Consider the following 18,385-nt stretch of genomic DNA (forward strand, 5'->3'; position numbering starts at 1 on the left):
AAAAATAAGAAGTTCAGAAGACAGAAATACATTCAAGGAAAGTTTTTCAACAATGGCTTGTTCTTCTTAGCAAGAGCCTCCGTCGTGCTTTGGAGAGCCGCCCTCTTCAACTTCAGCTTCTTGGACAATTTTTCGACTTCCGCTTCCTGCTTCTTCACCATATCCGTAGAAGGACCTTCGACTGTTTCGACCAGCAACTTTTCAACCTCAGAGAAACCGTCAACGAACCAAGGAACATTGAACTCGAAGTTTACACACATGTCACGATGGAACCTCCAGCTCGAGTCCTCAGAAATAGTATTACCGGTCACGTTGCACATGTCGTCAATCGAAGACAAAGCTTCCTCCACACGCTTAACCAACGCAAATGGACTAGTAACCTTCTTGGTTGTGGCGATATGTCCGTAGCTTTCCCATATCTTGGTGTATAGCCGCATGTTTGGTTAGCACACTAAATCCCCCGATCAACACATGATCCGGATAAGGAACCAGGCATGGAGGGTTGAAAGTGGCGCCCGCGTCTACATCAGCAACCAGCAAGGGATTCCTAACGACAATTGCACCTGCGGCCACTGGAGTACTCTCCATTGTCTGAGTCACAACGACGTTTTCATGTCAATCAACATCCATTTCAAGGTCGCCCAATGCGGCTGCCACAATTGGAGACAAAGTTGTATCACCACCAGTCTCCGTCTCAGGGCCATCTTCAGAAACGGTTTCCCCCCTATGACATCACAGATTATATATTTTCTAAAGAGAAAAAAAAAACATGTGGGAGACTCACTGATTCGCTTTCAGACTGGATAGAGGAAGATTCAGCACTGTTGTCGGAAGAACTACTCTTGCCATCACTGAACTCTGAGCTTTTATCCTTCTCGGTTCCCCATCGCTACGGATAGGCTCAGCACCGCCACCCTCCGTCTCGAGAAGCGATGTTTTCTGACTACTTGCAAGTTTGGTAAAGGCGTTCACGCTGCTGAGACCCTATGAAAGATACAAAGACGGATACTCAGGAAAAAAACAAGGATATACATGATCCAACTAAAGTCAAGAGGAAAATCATACGTACCCACGTATTGGACGAACTGAAAGTCGGTAGGGCTGTCGAAACTGACTGGGAACCATTTGCACGGCTTTTAGATCTTCGCTCCTTCACTTGGGGACTATCTGCATTCGGGCTAACGGATTTTCGCTTGGGCGAAGAAGGATCCCTCAGCAGTGGATGCTCCATTAAAACCGCAGGAAAAGACTTACCGCGACGGTTTTCTACCACATCATTCACGAATCCATGGAAAACGAGAAATTCATCCTACCAAAATATGTTATATTTGGAGGTTGTTGATGGATTTCGTTCCGCAAGCAGGAAAGGGATACTTTTACCCGACACAAGAACAATAGCATCGAGAACAGTTGGCAACGAGACTTCTGGAACAACCTACTGACGAACAAGTGGGACCCCTTGGTCAAAACCCCTATGCCGAGCCGCCCTATCGATATTATAAAAGACTGCTTTGCAAGATCCTCGAAAGAAAGAGGCACATAACCGGGCGTGCAGCTTCGCATGAACACCATCTCTCCAACACTCATATCCTCTTTATCAGAAGACAAAGACATACTCGGATCAGGAGAAAAGGTACTTATCTGAGTTATGGATGCATGCACCGGAGCCCATGGACGAAAATTGACTGTGTGCGAGTTGTCAAAGAATCCAACCAGGTTCGAACCAATCTTTGGGCGCCTATTCGACCAGCGCAGTATCCTAGAGCCACCCCGAGACTCGGGAAGTACGTCCAATGGTTTTGGAGCATACCTTTCGAAGTGCTCCCATAGCCACGCTTGGAGAAAGGAGGCATGAATATACGAATCCACTTTCATGTAACCATTTGAAGCGCACATGTCCTCGACCAGCTGATCCAAGTGTGTGTACAGAGAACCAAGAAACAAGCCGCTAATAGGGAGAACGACACCTTTTGCCAATTTTATGGAAAACTTGATAAGTTCTTGTCTTATTTTCTTCTTACCCGAGCCGTCATCGAAAATATCTCTGGATAACCAAAGAGCCAAGAACGTCGCGACATGAAGCGTGCTATTCTTATGATTTGGCTCCAACCCATCGGGAAACCACTGAGACACCCACCAGTCATAGAAGCACCTCGTCTCGTTTTCTTTCCGAACAAATCATTTTGATTTCGCAACCAGAGTGGCGCGCATTTCTTCTTCATCTGCAGACAATTTGACATCGAGGTTTCCTATTACAGGAAGGTTCAGCAACACGGCCACGCTCTCTAAGGAGATATTCATTTCATCCCACCTGCATATGGCCGTGTGAGTGTCTGGACACCATCTGTAAATAAAAGCAACCAAGCCTGGAATATCTTTCCTAATTTGAAGCACTGCGGAAGCCGCGACAACATCAATGATCTGCGCCTTGGTCAAACTGGCTTTTACACATTCCTGGCTGCTCCTTGGTCAAACTGGCTTTTACACATTCCTGGATCATCATGAATCTCATCCATTTCTCAAAGGGACGCAATGGACTCACAGATATTTTAAAGTCAATAGGAGAAGCATGATACTCTTTCCTCTGAAGACAAAACCTTATTACACCTCCTGGCCGAACCGACCGGGCCTCTCATTCACTTTCCGGACCAGTCAGAAGAATCAACACATACTTGGGATGATTTCTCCTAATCGTGGCGGATGTTGTAAAGAAATCATCATCTATGTTTGGCTTGGAATTGCCAACATATTTCGGTACGGCAGAACTTTTCTCAAATGACATCCTAACAAAAATTCTCTCACGCTACTTCCACCTTCGAAATAACTACAATGGAAAAATACGAAGAGAAATTATTACGGAAAGTGCATGGAAATTATTTTATCAGACACGGGAGATCCATCCTGGACGTAAGCCAATTTGTTTCAAAGTCATAATGCGCGTAGGCAAAGAAATGGGGACTGACAGACCCTGCATCACCTCCTCATGCCAAGATCGTACCCTGCAACGGGAAATTTACGCCCGGTCGAGGAGGCGCTCCCCACCAGGGGAACCATACATACGGTCACACCAGGAAAAAGGAGTAAACTCTAGAAGCTAGGTTTTCGCGTGAAGGGAATGAAAATTACCAGCTCATGCATTCCTACTTTGCACAGTAATTGAGGCGTCCAACATCACTACGGTATTCACGCCTAAATGTTACTACAAGTTCGTGAAAATCATACATACGGTTAAAATTCATACCAATGCAGAAGGACAACATTTCTACAAGTTCACGAAAAGGTACGCCTACAGCTAGGGTTTGCACTAACACAAAAAAACAAACAAGAAAAGCAAGTTAAAGAGGAAGTGTTGGAAGACATACCTGGGATTCGCTCGTCCACTTTACTGTGACCACACGACCAGAATTAAAAAAAATATAGGTGTGAAGTAAAAGGAGAGGTCGGCCCTCCTTTTATAGGCGTGATACTTGGGGGTTTCAATAAGGAAAGGACTTCCTATTTGTGTCAAGTAAGGAAAAGAGGCAACCGGGCCCGCGAAGACCAATCACCATGCCAAGACCGTCTGCGCCATTGGCTTGGCCCCACCACGCCAAGCCGTCCGCCATGCTTGCCTCACCAGGACCGCGCCATGCCTTGGCCCCACATGCCAAGACGTCCGCGCATGCTTTGCCTCACCAAACTGCGTCATTGTCTTAGCCCCACCATGCCAAGCCGTCCGCCATGCTGCCTCGCCAGGAACGCGCCATGCCTTGGCCCCACATGCCAAGCCGTCCGCATGCTTTGCCTAACCAAACTACGCCATTTCCTTGGCCCTACCATGCCAAGCCGTTCGCGCCATGACTTGGCGTACCAACTCCGACAACTCGCCAAGCCAGCGTCATGATGTTCCCTAACCCAGCCAAGGTGATGCATAGCCATACTAAGCCGACGATATTCATCTCACCACTTCATGGTCTACACCACGAATAGAATCTACGCAAGGCCGCCAAACACAAGGATCATGGACTCTCCTTACCTCTCTAAAAAGGTTAGTCGGACCTTCCTGACCATCTTTCCACGACTTGTTGTTTCGATTTTTGTCCTTGCCCATCACCATCTTATGCTTACTTCGCAACAATGCTCATGTTCCGAGCTAAGCAGGGGACTTAATGTTGATGGTGGTTTTTAGCTTAGTGTTAACATCATAAAACCGTACAACTGACATGACGTCACTATGACCATTAACACATTTATTGAATCGATCAGCATGCCTACATAAGAATTACCAGGGTACCTTTTTTTTTTTATGTGTCATGTTCCACGGAAGAACCCTTAAAATTGACCGACATCATATATACCAAACCCTGATTCTCATGCTACCGCGCCAAGGCATGCCAACCATGCCAGCCGCACCATTGTGCCAATGGAAAACCATGCCATCCACATCTCCGCTCCAAGGCATTCCAACCATGCCAGCCGCACCACTCTGCCAATGGCAAACCATGCCAGCCACATCTCCGTGCCAAGGCATGCCAACCATGTAAGCCACATCTCCACGCCAAGGCATGCCAACCATACCAGCCGCATCACTGTGCCAATGGAAAACCATGCCAGCCGCACCACTGTTCCAATGGCAAACCATGCCAGCCACATCTCCAAGCCAAGGCATGCCAACCATGCCAGCCGCACCACTGTGCCAATGGAAAACCATGCCAGCCACATCTTCGCGCCAAGGCATGCCAACCATGCCAGCCGCACCACTGTGCCAATCGCAAACCATGCCAGCCACATCTCCGCGCCAAGGCATGCCAACCATGCCAGCCGCAACACTGTGCCAATGGAAAACCATGCCAGCCACATCTCCACGCTAAGGCATGCCAACCATGCCAGCCGCACCACTGTTCCAATGAAAAACCATGCCAGCTACATCTCCACGCCAAGGCATGTCAACCATGCAAGCCGCACCACTGTGTCAATGGCAAACCATGCCATCCACATCTCCGCGCCAAGGAATGCCAACCATGCTAGACGCACCATGCGCTAATGGCATGCCAAACCCTTGGCCCCACCATGCCAATCCAACCGCACCTTGCCTTGAACCCAACCATGCTAGCCGCACCATGCGCCAATGGCATGCCAAACCCTTGGCCCCACCATGCCAAGCTAACCGCGCCTTGCCTTGGCCCCAAACATTCTAGCCGCACCATGCGCCAATGGCATGCCAAACCCTTGGCCCTACCATGCCAAGCCAACCGCACCTTGCCTTGGCCCCACTATGCCAAGCCATCCACACCATTGGCCTTGGCCCCACCATGCAGGCCTTCCCCATGCGGCTACCAAAACGAAGGCGTGTGACGATCAACGGCCACCCTTCCATCCTGGATGCAAATCCTAGCCGTCCAAAGTCGCCAAACAACGCATGGTAACCTTTGGCCTAAAACCCTAGTTTTGGCCATGCCAAACTGCGCCAAGGTATGTCATGCCACATGTGCCAATGACATGCCAACCACCTTGCCGCGCCACGCCATGCCGCCCTTCCCTATGCGGCTACGAAAACGAAGGCGTGCGACGATCAACGACCACCCTTCCATCCTAGATGCAAATCCTAGCCGTCCAAGGTCGCCAAACAACGCATGGTAACCTTTGGCCCAAAACCCTAGTTTTGGCCATGCCACATGTGCCAATGGCATGCCAACCGCCTTGCCGCACCATACCATGCCGACCTTCCCTATGCGGCTACCAAAACGAAGGCGTGCGTCGATCAACGACCACCCTTCCATCCTGAATGCAAATCCTAGCCGTCCAAGGTCGCCAAACAACGCATGGTAACCTTTGGCCCAAAACCCTAGTTTTTGCCACGCCAAACCGCGCCAAGGCATGCCATGCCACATGTGCCAATGGCATGCCAACCACCTTGTCGCGCCATACCATGCCGACCTTCCCCATGCGGCTACCAAAACGAAGGCGTGCGACGATCAACGACCAACCTTCCATGCAAGATGCAAATCCTAGCCGTCCAAGGTCGCCAAACAACGCATGGTAACCTTTGGCCCAAAACCCTAGTTTTCGCCACGCCAAACCGCGTCAAGGCATGCCATGCCACATGTGCCAAATAACATGCCAATCACCTTGCCGCTTCATACCATGCCGGCCTTCCCTATGCGGCTACCAAAACGAAGGCCTGCAACAATCAACGACCACTTTTTCATCTAAGATGCATATCTTAGCCGTCCAAGTTACCAGCTAACGCATGGCAACCTTTGGCCCTAGTTTGGTCGCGCCTAAACAAATCCAAAACCCTAACTTTTGGCCGCGCCTAAACTGGGCCATATTAAAGCCATACTGATCATACTTTCATGCCACTAACTACCAAACAAAAGGTTGCAATAATCAACGGCTACCTTCCTCTTAAGATGCAAACTCTCGACCGTTGAAGGTCACCACCGAGCCGACAAGTCTCCCAAGCTCAACTTGCCAGAAAAAAACAACATGCTACATGTTTTCCACGAAAACACTCGAGAAATAAACACATGTCACAAACTGGGGGATGCTCATTGGGTATTGGTTTGGTGGTTTACAGCGTGCCGCGTACACTACGCTCGTTATAAGAAAGTGCCATTCGGATGAGGTGGTTAGTAAACACAGGGAGTAATGGTGAAACGCTTTCTTTTATGGAACATCAATTCCAAGCGTTACCGGTTACCACCTTCTCCCATTTACTCACCCGTTTTCCATTTCTTAATGAGACCAGAGTACGTTTCACTTCGACTTATATAAATATGCATTACCTATTTCCACCGAACGACAAGTTCTGGTCAGGAGCATACAACACTCAGAAAACGTTTGCTAGCTTTCCCATCTGTTAGCTTCCCACTTTTTGATACAAGTCACAAAACAACTACTCTTCCAGAATCAACTATTCTGGTCTCAACACTCTCTTCGCTTCCCTCCCCAAAAACAACCCTTCTCCTCCTCTTTGTGACCGAAGCAAGTCTGGAACGACCATTTCTTGGTTTAGGCCGGATTTGTACAGATTGATCTCTGGAATCTAAAGTACCCCCTTGCAGTATATTGTTTAGGGTTTAGACTCGTTTCTCACCCACACGCCCGAAATTACCGAAATCAGCAGAAACCGTTTTCACCCTCAAACAACAACAAATGCTTCAAACAACAAAACAATTTTGTGAATTTCAGCTAAGTTACAATGTATCACCCCAAGAACTTCAACGAAATATAGACAACATCAGAAATGGTATGAATCAAATTCAAGAAGAGCGGAACAACTAAGAGGTTCAAACTCATTCTAATATTCCCATGGATGCCAATATAGAGTATGATGATTCTGAAGAAGACGAATACTTAAATGTTGATAATGATGGTGGTACTAGCTCAACTCATGGTTATAATGATCATTCTCATATTCAAAAGGGAGAAGTTGGGTCTAGAAACACTAAAGTTATTAATGGTAAGACTTATGTTGTGTATGAGAGCGATGATGATTATGACTTCTTTGTGAATAACACCCCTAGTTCAAAGATTGTGAATACTTTGAATGAGAAGTCAACTTGTGATGAAGAACGTAAGGATTACGATGATTTACTTGGAGCAGATTTCGGTTTTGATGATGAAGATTTGCAAGTTATAGATATAAAAGAAACTGATGAAGAACGATTGAATGAGAATAATGATACTTATGATGTGGGAACGGAATTATCCAGCAGGACCAAGGATCCGGTAATACATGAGGTTTTACAAGGTTTTCTAACCCTTTACATGAATCTCCATTTAATTATGATCCTCCCAAACTTGAAGTAGTTTCTCATATGGTTGTTAACCTGACTTTTACGAAGATACCTCATTTGGCGATGGAATTATGTGCTTCAAAAATATTATCCGAATTTCTTTCTTCTAAGTATCCACCATATGTGTTTGAGTCTAACACCATGCAGGTTATCCAAGAGGAGTCAATGAAGTTCCATCCACTTATGTTTTGGATACACTTCCGAGTGTGGAAAGAACTAAGTGTGGGGGTGACTCTTTTGAGACGATAGTTTCACTTTTATCACCATTTGCTAATATTCTTGTGAAGATAATGCTATATATGCAGATTGTTTTATGGGTGGATCCCCAAATTTGCAGATTGTTTTAGAGTTAATGCAAGTTTTATCCAAGCTTCGTGATCCTCAGAGTGAATTGCTGCTTTTACGTGCTTGTATGGGTATCTCCAAGCTACTTTTTGGACTTCGTATTTGCTTCCCAGAATATACTACTGCTGCAGTTGATATCTTTGATAGAGCCTTGAGAGATGTAATGGAGGGTATTGTGGTTTTTGGAGGTCCTTTTTTATGGGGAGTTCCAGTGGAGGTTATCTACATTACCTATCAGATATGGAGGTCTTGGTTTATACACTGCTAAGGAGGCGTCGTAATATACTTTCCTGGCATCGCGTGTACAATCATGGGGCCTACAAGATCATATATTAAGGAGCAGTGGAGTATAATGCATGGATGATAATTTTCATAAGGCTTTGTAGACACTACAAGCAACTCTTCCTAATTATGACTTTAACAGCTTTACCAGTAAGGACACCGCCCCCCTAAAGCACAAAGTAACTTGGCGAGTGTTCTTTTTGGTAAGGTAGTTAAAGACTTAGATAGAGTTTACGAGTTATCGGACAGACAGAAAGCGGTCTTTGGTTGTCTGCAAGCAGCGCATGCCCAGGATTTTCTTCTGGCTATACCGATTGAGGGCCTTGGACAGAAGATGTCACCTGTGGAGTACCGGTCCATTCTTATATACAGGTTGATGATCCCTCTATACCCTTCGGATACACACTGTCCTGCTTGCATCACAGGATGCTTAGATACGTACGGGGAACATGCAATCCATTGCAAGGTAGATCATGGGTTTAAATATAGACATGATCATGTGAGAGATACGTTGTATGATGTATTGTGGAGAGCTAGTATTTCAGCAAAGAAAGAAGCAGCTGTCAACTTTTTGACAAACCCACTTGAAGGGAGATCAACACTTAGGACAACAGACGTTCTTATTTTTGGATGGGCTAATGACAAAAAATGGACATGGCACCTTTACAGTTGGCCAAGCAGCGTTGCGAGCTGCTTAGGTAAGATAGCGAAGCATGAGAAATCATGCATTGATAATGGACATGCTTTTATTCCCTTTGCTTTTGATACTTTTGTTTTTTTGGATCCAGAGGCGGTTGGACTTCTCAAGAGAGTCCAGAAAGTCATGCACAGTAATGTCATGACTCCCGGTTCAAGAGAGTTTGTTTTCAAAAGGATAGGTTTCGCAATTCAAAAAGGGCTTGCGGCACAACTTGTTTCTCGCTTGCCTATTATGTAAAAGGGTTCGCCATTTGCTAATAAAAGAGAGTTTTGTTATGGGGAATCTATTTTGAATGTTACTCGTATGCGTCAATCGGTTGAACAATTCCAATTCTTACTTCCTTGTCTTTTTCAAGTATTCCTTTTATTATTTTTGTAATGGTTTGGAACATTGAGGACAATGTTTTATTTAAGTGTGGTGGTAAGGTTCCTTAAGAAAAAAAATTGACGTATACAAAACTCTAATTTTTAGAGATTTTTGAATAATTTAGAATGAACACTAGCCTTTCTAAGTAGATGGAATTTGTTTTCGACAATGAGGTACATTTCAACTGAGTCGGGATTAGATGCCAACTAAATAGCTTGTTTAGTGTTTATCCTCTATCGTTCAATAATAGATATGGGTTGGAGTAATTTTTGTGGGTATATCTCTATTAAACCCTCACGAGACTATAACTCGTCCATTAGGGACATCTAGGGATTTAAAGGGTCGTTATACATGCTAAGTGTAACCGTAGCCTCGACGAAACGGAGGTTTTGTATTTTAGTTTTGCTTTGTTTGCTCGAGGACTAGCAAAGATTAAGTGTGTGGGAATTTGATAGGAGCTTAAAATACATCATTTGAATATCAATTTCGTATGATTTTCTTAGATATTTTTTCTTGTATTTTCGGGTATTACACTTCTTTTATATTTTATAGGCACTTTGAAGTCATGCGATGCGAAAGAAGGCAAATACGAGCTTATTTCATTGCTCGGAGACATTAGGGGTTGGCGGAGTCGAAGCATTGAAGTACTCTGACTTCGTGGTCTCGAAAACAAAAAAAAATACTGAAACACCAGTGTTGTTTACTCAGGGCTACTAATTTCAGCTGAAGACTGATAAATAGTTTACAAACTACAGTTTGTTAGGGACCACCTGCCTATCCTTTGTACCCAGCGACAACAAAACTAGGTCTAATACTCTCGACCAGTTACACCCTTTTCATCATGTGTTCGCAGAACAAAGAGCAGCTGTACCAAGTCATGTCGTCGTTCGTGGGAGATTGCCAAGGGTTGTATGCTTCTCTGCCAAGGATTAAGAGAGTATTCAAAAGCGAAGACAAAAACAGAGTTCGGGTTCGTGTTTGAGAGTTAGAACTTGAAATATAAGCCGTGAAAAACAGGGAAGAATACCTGCTACTACTCCCGTTGTTTAATGGCTATGATTGAGGATTAAATGAAGTTTTAGAAGATCAAGGAAACAAGGAGAGATGCGTTCGTCTCAGAATTCAAATGCTCACATGAATTTAAGTTGAAGCCATGTTAATCCAGGGAAGAAGAAACTTGTGCTGCCATTGAAATGATGAACGGGGAGATTTAAAGAGAAGTTTGAGTTCTGAATGATTTAAGAGAATGAGTTTTGTGTGTATGCTACAGGGAAGGAAATATGGTAGAGCTTGGAAATCAACAGCGTGTTCATCTTGTTCACTACCGGTTCTGCACACAATATGTTTGAGAAAATGCCGGAATCACCAGTTCTTCAGAGTGTCAAAAACCAGACTATCCTGTTGCTTCACTATCTGTTGTCACGAAGTTCCATGAGTCTGTGGGTTAGTGTGCGTACAAGGGCTGGCTGGCGAAGGCTAAAATTGATTTAGAGGCCAAGAAACCAGCTGAAGTATTGAGTTGTTGCCATGGGTCAGGGACCATGTTTGGAGAAGTTAGGACCCGAGTTAGAAACCGGAAACAACACGGAGTCTGGGCACAATGCTAAATTGACTTGGATTTGTCGATAAGTCGGGGAAGTAAGATTGAATTGTTGTCGTAGATTGAGACTTGTTAAGAAGCCGAGAATTAGGAAATTGGATTGGGGTAGGTTACAAGTTTCGTAGTAGGAATCATTGTTATAAAAAATTACGAGGTTTGTCTCCATGATAGCCAGTGCTATCCGACGGACGAGGTTTAAAGGGGACCATCATCCGATGGTCGGGAGCCTCCGAATGGAGTTTTTCAATGGACGGCTGGCTAGGAAATTTGCGGTTTTAACAATTCGTGAAATATGTCGAGTACTTTAAATACCTTTTGACGTTCTAACAAATATTCAGAATAATTAATTTTTCCAGAGATAGCGTGATCACCGATTTGTACTTAATCCTTTAGATACCCATATTTCTTTGTTTTCAGCGATTTAGCAGGTATGCCATCAAATCATGATTAAAGGTTCAAGAGCTCAAACGAAACTTCGAGTCAGAGAAAGAGAGGTGAAAAGCCCGATGAGAGTAATGGACATCATCAACAAAAGGTATGCTCCCTCTCTTTTTTTCCCATGTATTACCGATTTTCAAAACAAATTAGATTTGACTTTTAAGTTTCCGCCGAATTAGAATCCACCTCTTAATGTAAAGACATGAATAAGTTTTTTCAATTCGACCGCTAGGAAATTTCAGGAAATATTAAGTTGAAACTTTTTTACACAAATTCCCCCCCCCCTTTTTTTTTTTTTTTTTTTTTTTTTTTTTTTTTAACTTTGCCTCTCCAAACACTTTTCCTCTCAAGCAGAAACCCTAAACCTTTCTTTGCATGTGTTTTTTATTTCGATTCTTAGTTGCTTCTATAATGTGGTTTCCTGAATTTAATCATGTTTTTTTGTACAGGGTCAAAGTAGAATCAATAGGATTTAAGGTTTTTGAGGTTGTTATAATCGAATTGATGCAGCGAAACAATTTAGGTATTAAAATTTATTAGTGTTCCATTTGTTTGCAAATTGATTGATTAATTACAAGCTTATCTTCTTCTTCATCTTAGGGAACAGCTATAACGGAAAATCTCCCATCTTATGTGGTTTGGGAGGAAGACAATTGGATGAAGTCTTTTACAGTGGCTAACTTTCTCTGCCAATGGCAACTTAAGCGTAATTGTTGTTTTATGAATTGTGTTACATAAGCATGGTACTTGCAGGTTAATATGGTTTCAATTCAACAAGATACTTAAGCCAAAACCGGATATTGTGTTACATAGATTGTTGATTATCAACTGCGACACCAACATGCAGTTCATTTGCTTGGAGGTTGTAAACAGGTTGTTAGAGAGAACCATTATAATTTTTCGTACTTGGGTAATATTGTTTACCCCGTAGGTAGTCCATTCCATGATACTTTTCTATTCGCTTAATTTTAAGTCTTTGTTATACGAGACTTTCCAATGTTTGAGTTGCAGACATCCAAAGGACTAGGACAAGTTGATGCTTGCAAAACAAAAGGTCTCCTAAGATCCAGGTATTAAACTTTTTTTTGGAAAAAATTGGATGTATAAATACCTACTAAAACGCCAAAAAATTGTGTTCATTCTTCCTCCTAAAGTCGAGTGATGTTACATAGCCAAGAACTTCATAATAGTTTTGGTCTTAAAATCGAGTGATGTGCCATAGACAAGAACTTCATAATAGTTTTGGTTTAAGACAGCTGATTAACCGCCAACTGAAATTGATTTATAGAAGGTTTGTCGGCAGAGTTCTCAACATGATTTCTAAAGGTGGGTCTGCAATACCTGAATACTGGGTTCGCAATAAATGTATCATTAATACTTTCCCTGCTTACATTATACCAGCAATCACTTTAATTACATGCATGAGAAAGATCTTTTGCGAGCAGATGGTATGTGAAATAATTTATGCAGGGGAATTTATGAAGCTAGATTATCATTTCACTATAGTCACCCGCTTATATTCCAATATAGCCACTCACTTACATTTGATTGTTGTTCTACTTCTCAATATACCAGCCATGTACATCCTACACTATTAGAGAAGGAAAATATCTTAGAAAAGGGGAGAGGAAAATCTGTGCCAGCTGCGAGGTCGTCAATAACTGGTAAAAACCTATGCTAATATGGCGTCCTTCATAAAAAAAATTCTCTCTTGAGATTGTCAGTTGTGTACTCCGTAACATGCCTTTGAACATAGTCATAGTCATTCTATTTGAGGTGGTGATGCTGAAATTATTAGCTCGATCTTGGTGTACATCAAATATAACTGTAACCAAGTGCCTAAATGGATAAATATTTGGGGTCCGATACTATAATATTTGACTCCAGCTTGGTTTACATGAAAGCTAATTAACAATATCGAAGTGCCAAAGTGAAATGAATATTGGTACACTTGCATTCATAAGAATATAGTTGGATCTATCATATATCTTGATTGATCAATGTATCATATTGAGTTATCTCCACTTCATGGTATAGATTGAAACTAGCTTGATCTTGGGTTTTCTGGCTAATGATCTTCTAATCAGTTGATCTTGATCTCGACAATTAAGGCTGTGAAATACACATAATGAGTTCTGCAGGTTACTGTTGACACTATTGCTGCAGAAGAGATTTCTCGCAATGTATGTATTCCCATTTTTCTTAATCTGGATTCGGTTTTTTTGGTTCTAAAGTTCAGGGTTGGTAATTTGAAATTTGGAATTTTGAACGCAACATATTACTTTGAATGTTGACTTTGGAATCTTCTCTTTTGGATTTCATGATTTAATTGAAAAGCCTGCAGTTAGTCACTTCTTTCCACCAAATACTCCTTACCAAACATTGTTCCAGGATATGTTATTTAGAGCTGTTTGGTGTTTAATGAAGTTTGTTATCATGTCCGCCCCACCAGGGAAACGTATATAGGGTGTTGAGTCTTTTAGCATGAAAAATCTTGAATGTGTTGAACTAATAAAAATCTTGAATGCGCTGTTTATTGCAGTTTAGTTTGCAAATTTCTATTGAATGTAGTTAGAAGCGTAGCGTGTAACAAATCAGAAATATAGTGGTACACTCAACAATTTATATAGGCTTATGCCCATGATTACATAAATGTTTTTGCTGCAGGGAAAGCTTGGGTATACCCAGTAACATTTACTAACTCCTCCGGATTCTTAATATTTTTCGTTCTTTTACTTCGCTGTAGTTTTTCTAATTCCATCTTCTAGAAAGCCAGACAAAGGCTACTCCAATATGTGGAGACATTTTCAATAACAACTTGAATGTACTCATATACATATAGCAGCTTAAGTTGAGTTTGTTGTTGTCATCTACCAGCAAATTAGCAAAGGAAGACCATGCTGCGTCTTTTCGTACCGTAACTATGAAGGTCAAATTCTTCAAACCTTAGCTTTTTTTTTTTTATTTTGTTTTGAATTTTTTCCCGAAGCTTTCATAATTTTGCATTGACCGAGAGAGACGAAGACGAAAAAGAATCCAAAAGCAACTATACAGATATTTCGGATGCTCGAGATAACAACCGTTAATCGCGCCACCTGCCAAGTAAGTCATCGCTAATTTATTGGATTTTAATGCAATTCCATCTAAATACATATTTATATGGTTTTTTGACTTAATTTTTTTTTCTTTTTTTTTATATGGTTTGATATACTGTATTTGGTTAATGTGGTATATTCTCCATCATTGACTAACGGGTTCGAATGTGATCATTGCAGACAACAAGTAGTTGGATGGCTATCGGTTAGATTTTACCGGACAAACAATCTGCAACCAAAAGAAGAACATTGAAGGAAAGAATTCATGAATTATTATGTGAAAGTTAGTATAGACAGAGCTCCTTACCTTAGATGATATGTTCAAATTCAATACGGGTCACCTTAGATGATATGTTCAAATATGGGTCGTTCTTTTGGGAATCAAGGCTACAATAGTTCAGAACAAAGATGATCCCTGGATGCGGTTGGAGATTTCCAAAGGGAGTGAACTTTGTTCTTACAGAATGTTCATCTCATCATGTGAAATGTTGAAAATCATGAGGGCAGAAGCTAGAAGTTCAGGTTATTGTGCATATAATGGAAATAGTAATCAATAAGCTAAAGAATCATGCAACTTCTTGGGTTCTCACATATATGCTTCAAAAAAAAAAAAAAGAATCCCACATAACTATATTTACATATATAACCGTAAAAGAAAAACTTTCCTTCATGGCATTAAAGATAAGAAAATAAGAAACAACGCAAAATAACCTAAATATCTTATATACCACTATATGCAAATTGTTTTTCCAATGACCTTTTTGTGGTTCTCTTGAAAGTAATATTGTCTGCCGCAAGTATCTGGGCAAGAGTGCATTAATGAAAGTCATGGACGTTTGGAAGTCATGGAACATGGAGTAAACACAACCTCAAAGAAGTTGGGGTGCTCAGGGCAAGAATGAATGATTTTTTTTCTTTCACTTTCACTCTATTTTCACCAAGTAAAAATGTAAGTAAACTGTCATATACCCTAATTAACTAGATGACTGGGGACACCGTGGGGAGGCCGACCGAAGAAAAAAGAAAACACTGCTGCAATTAGACTGTAAAAGAAAATTTGACCCTAAAGTGAAAGTATCACTTTTCTTGAAACAGAAGGAGTACATCGTTTTATTATTTGCAAAGGAAAATTAGTTGATGCATAAACAAAAATATGGTTACATAAAGTTTATATATCCTCTGTGGTAGTTTGCATAATGGATATACATTTATTTTCGAAAATTGTGTCTAAACTGATAAATACCTTCGAATTTTTTGTAAAAACTCTAAATTTGATATTGTTGTTTGTACTCATTGCGTGGATTTTTTTCATAACCTTTCCAACGAGATAAAATATGTAAAATTTCAAGGCACGGATTTTTAGATATGTTATATTCAAGTTTGGTTACCAATTATACCCCTAAAAAATAGGATACATAATCTATTTGCCCTTCCTTTTTGATTTATTTAAGAAAGTGTCTAATACCTTATTGCCCTTCCTCTTTGATTTATTTACCAAAATGTCTAATACCTATTTACTCTTCCTTTTTGGTTTATTTACGAAAATGTCTAAAGGAAAAAAAGAAAATTTTGATTTAGAGGGGCAATGTCGTCCTTTCATCGTTGAACCAAATCCAATCTTTTTATATTAAATTGGAAAAAATGTCACGCTTCACATTGACGCAAAGTCACCATATATAGAGTCCTCCCTCGCTTCACTTGGTCGACCTAATTAGGACTTAATTCCGAGAGAGTAACTAAACAATAGATATACCTTATACATATGCCGATGTTTTGAAAAATGTATTACCACGGAGAAAGAAAATTGATGACCGGAATATTTTAATACGCATTACAAACTTCATGATTCCCATTTTCTAAAATTGAATAAAAATTTGTTCAAGGAAATCTGTGATTACATACGTAGATCCTATGTTGAGGTAATATAAACCATGATACAGGATTGATTCCTAACATCTAGAGATAGAAGAAAAGCAAATAATCACTTGACAACGGTTATTAAAATTTCTACAAGGATCCAAAGCTCATAAAAGGTTAGAGTGACAATGACGTTGAAAAAGAGCAATAACGCATTACACATCAAAAGAAAAAAAAAGGAGTTCAGTTTTTACAAAACTTCTGTAGGTACTTAATCAAGGCACAATATTCAGATTATGAAGACGAATGGGAGGATTTCTTGCAGGATCTAGAGAAACCAGAAATCAAATGACATTGAGAATTGAGTAAAACTTAAAACTTTTGACTCATATGATTTTAAATTGGATTTTCTTAAACACTAATTCAAAACGAGAAAATTGTATGGAAGATTATTATGGAAAAAACAAAAATATGAGTTGTAAAAGTCTAAAAATTATAAAAACTGAAAAAAGATTGGAATTATAACGCTTTTTTTTTTTCCAGTTTTTGAGGCTGCACGATTTTGATCAGGTTAAAAAAGGCGAAACGGTCCAGCATCTTATGATCACAATAAGATGATTAAGGGTTATTTAAAGGATGAAGAGCTCATTGGAGATGAGCAAGACAACCACACTTCGATAATAAAGAAACAAAGAAATGATTGAATTTTTAGAAGATTTGCAAATACATGAAATTAATTAATTAACCCATGGATATTTGAAAAAGTAAAAAAAGAAAATCCATGGAACCCAAACACTATTGACTTGAGAAAGAAGAAACCATGCAAGAATAGTGTGCCGCCCAAAAAGAAAAGCTTAAAATTCATGGACGAGCCAAGGCATATTCGTTCACATAGGAGAGTAGTTTTTAATGAAACAAAATGTTAATTTCTTTTATTTTGTCAATTTATAGTATTGGTTAGGCATGATATAACCCACTATATTTTTTTTACATTATCGTATGGTTCCTTGGACTTTGGATGATCAATTTAAAGGTATTAACAACTGTTTGGCCAACTTTATTAGCTTTTGCATTATTTTACCTAATTATTCTGTTTTGTAATTTGATTTTTTAATCACATCAGGCTGTTTTTCATTTTGAGAATAAATTTTGTGGATTAATTTTTTTATGATTCATACTTATTGCTTTTAACATATTTTTTTCTAAAAAAAAATTTCAGAAAAATTTATTAAAGCAAATGCTATAATTGTCCATTTGTTCGTGTGAAGTAAATATTTCAAATTTGGTTTACATATATATTTAACCATGCTTGCATGTGCTATTTTTCTAATTTGTTGGATAAAGGCGCCCAACATCATCCACATAAGTATATTATACTTTGACTGCCGTTATTTTGCGCAGCTGATGTTCAGGTCTAAATATCAATCGATAAAATTTAATTATCCAAAAATAAACAAGTAAAAAAGGCACCAAGGAACTAATTTTTAAGAAAACCGTCATTAGTAATATTTGGAGTAAAAAAATCAGATTATATCTATGAGAATACCTAAATGGCAGAAGCATTTTAGTGATGTTTTAAAGCATTTTCATGATACATATTCAGCTAAAGTTCAGTATTTAATATCTAAGACTACATGAGATATGACACTAACCAAAGGTTGATCCGAGGCTGTAAGGCCACGGTGATACCTAGTGGAGATATAAAAGAAGACCTAAAAAAAGCTACATGCATCATCTAATACCCATTTGCGGCTGCAAAAACAACTCCGACAAAGAGTAGATGTAGCTCCTCTCATCATCATCACCACCGCACCTGCATACCACCAGCATATAAACTTCACATCATGCACCTGCATACATCTATCAGTTTGCATTCATTCACCACCTGCATATCTCCACCACATCCTCTTCCATAACACCT

At 40.5% G+C, this 18,385-nt stretch overlaps 1 long non-coding RNA gene across 2 annotated transcripts; it reads left to right on the top strand.

Annotated features, from left to right (window-relative positions):
• Positions 1-10,365: 10,365 nt before the first annotated feature.
• LOC113349847 lies at positions 10,366-15,196 on the top strand. Of its 2 annotated transcripts, none has more exons than XR_003360410.1 (4): positions 10,366-11,609; positions 11,962-12,035; positions 12,113-14,614; positions 14,788-15,196. It is a non-coding gene; the product is annotated as an uncharacterized LOC113349847 (long non-coding RNA). The 2 variants fall into 2 exon arrangements; XR_003360411.1 differs by having other exon boundaries at positions 12,120-14,614.
• The last annotated feature ends 3,189 nt before the right edge of the window (positions 15,197-18,385 follow it).

Source organism: Papaver somniferum, chromosome 2 (assembly GCF_003573695.1).
Source record: "Papaver somniferum cultivar HN1 chromosome 2, ASM357369v1, whole genome shotgun sequence".
Lineage (NCBI taxonomy): Eukaryota > Viridiplantae > Streptophyta > Magnoliopsida > Ranunculales > Papaveraceae > Papaver > Papaver somniferum.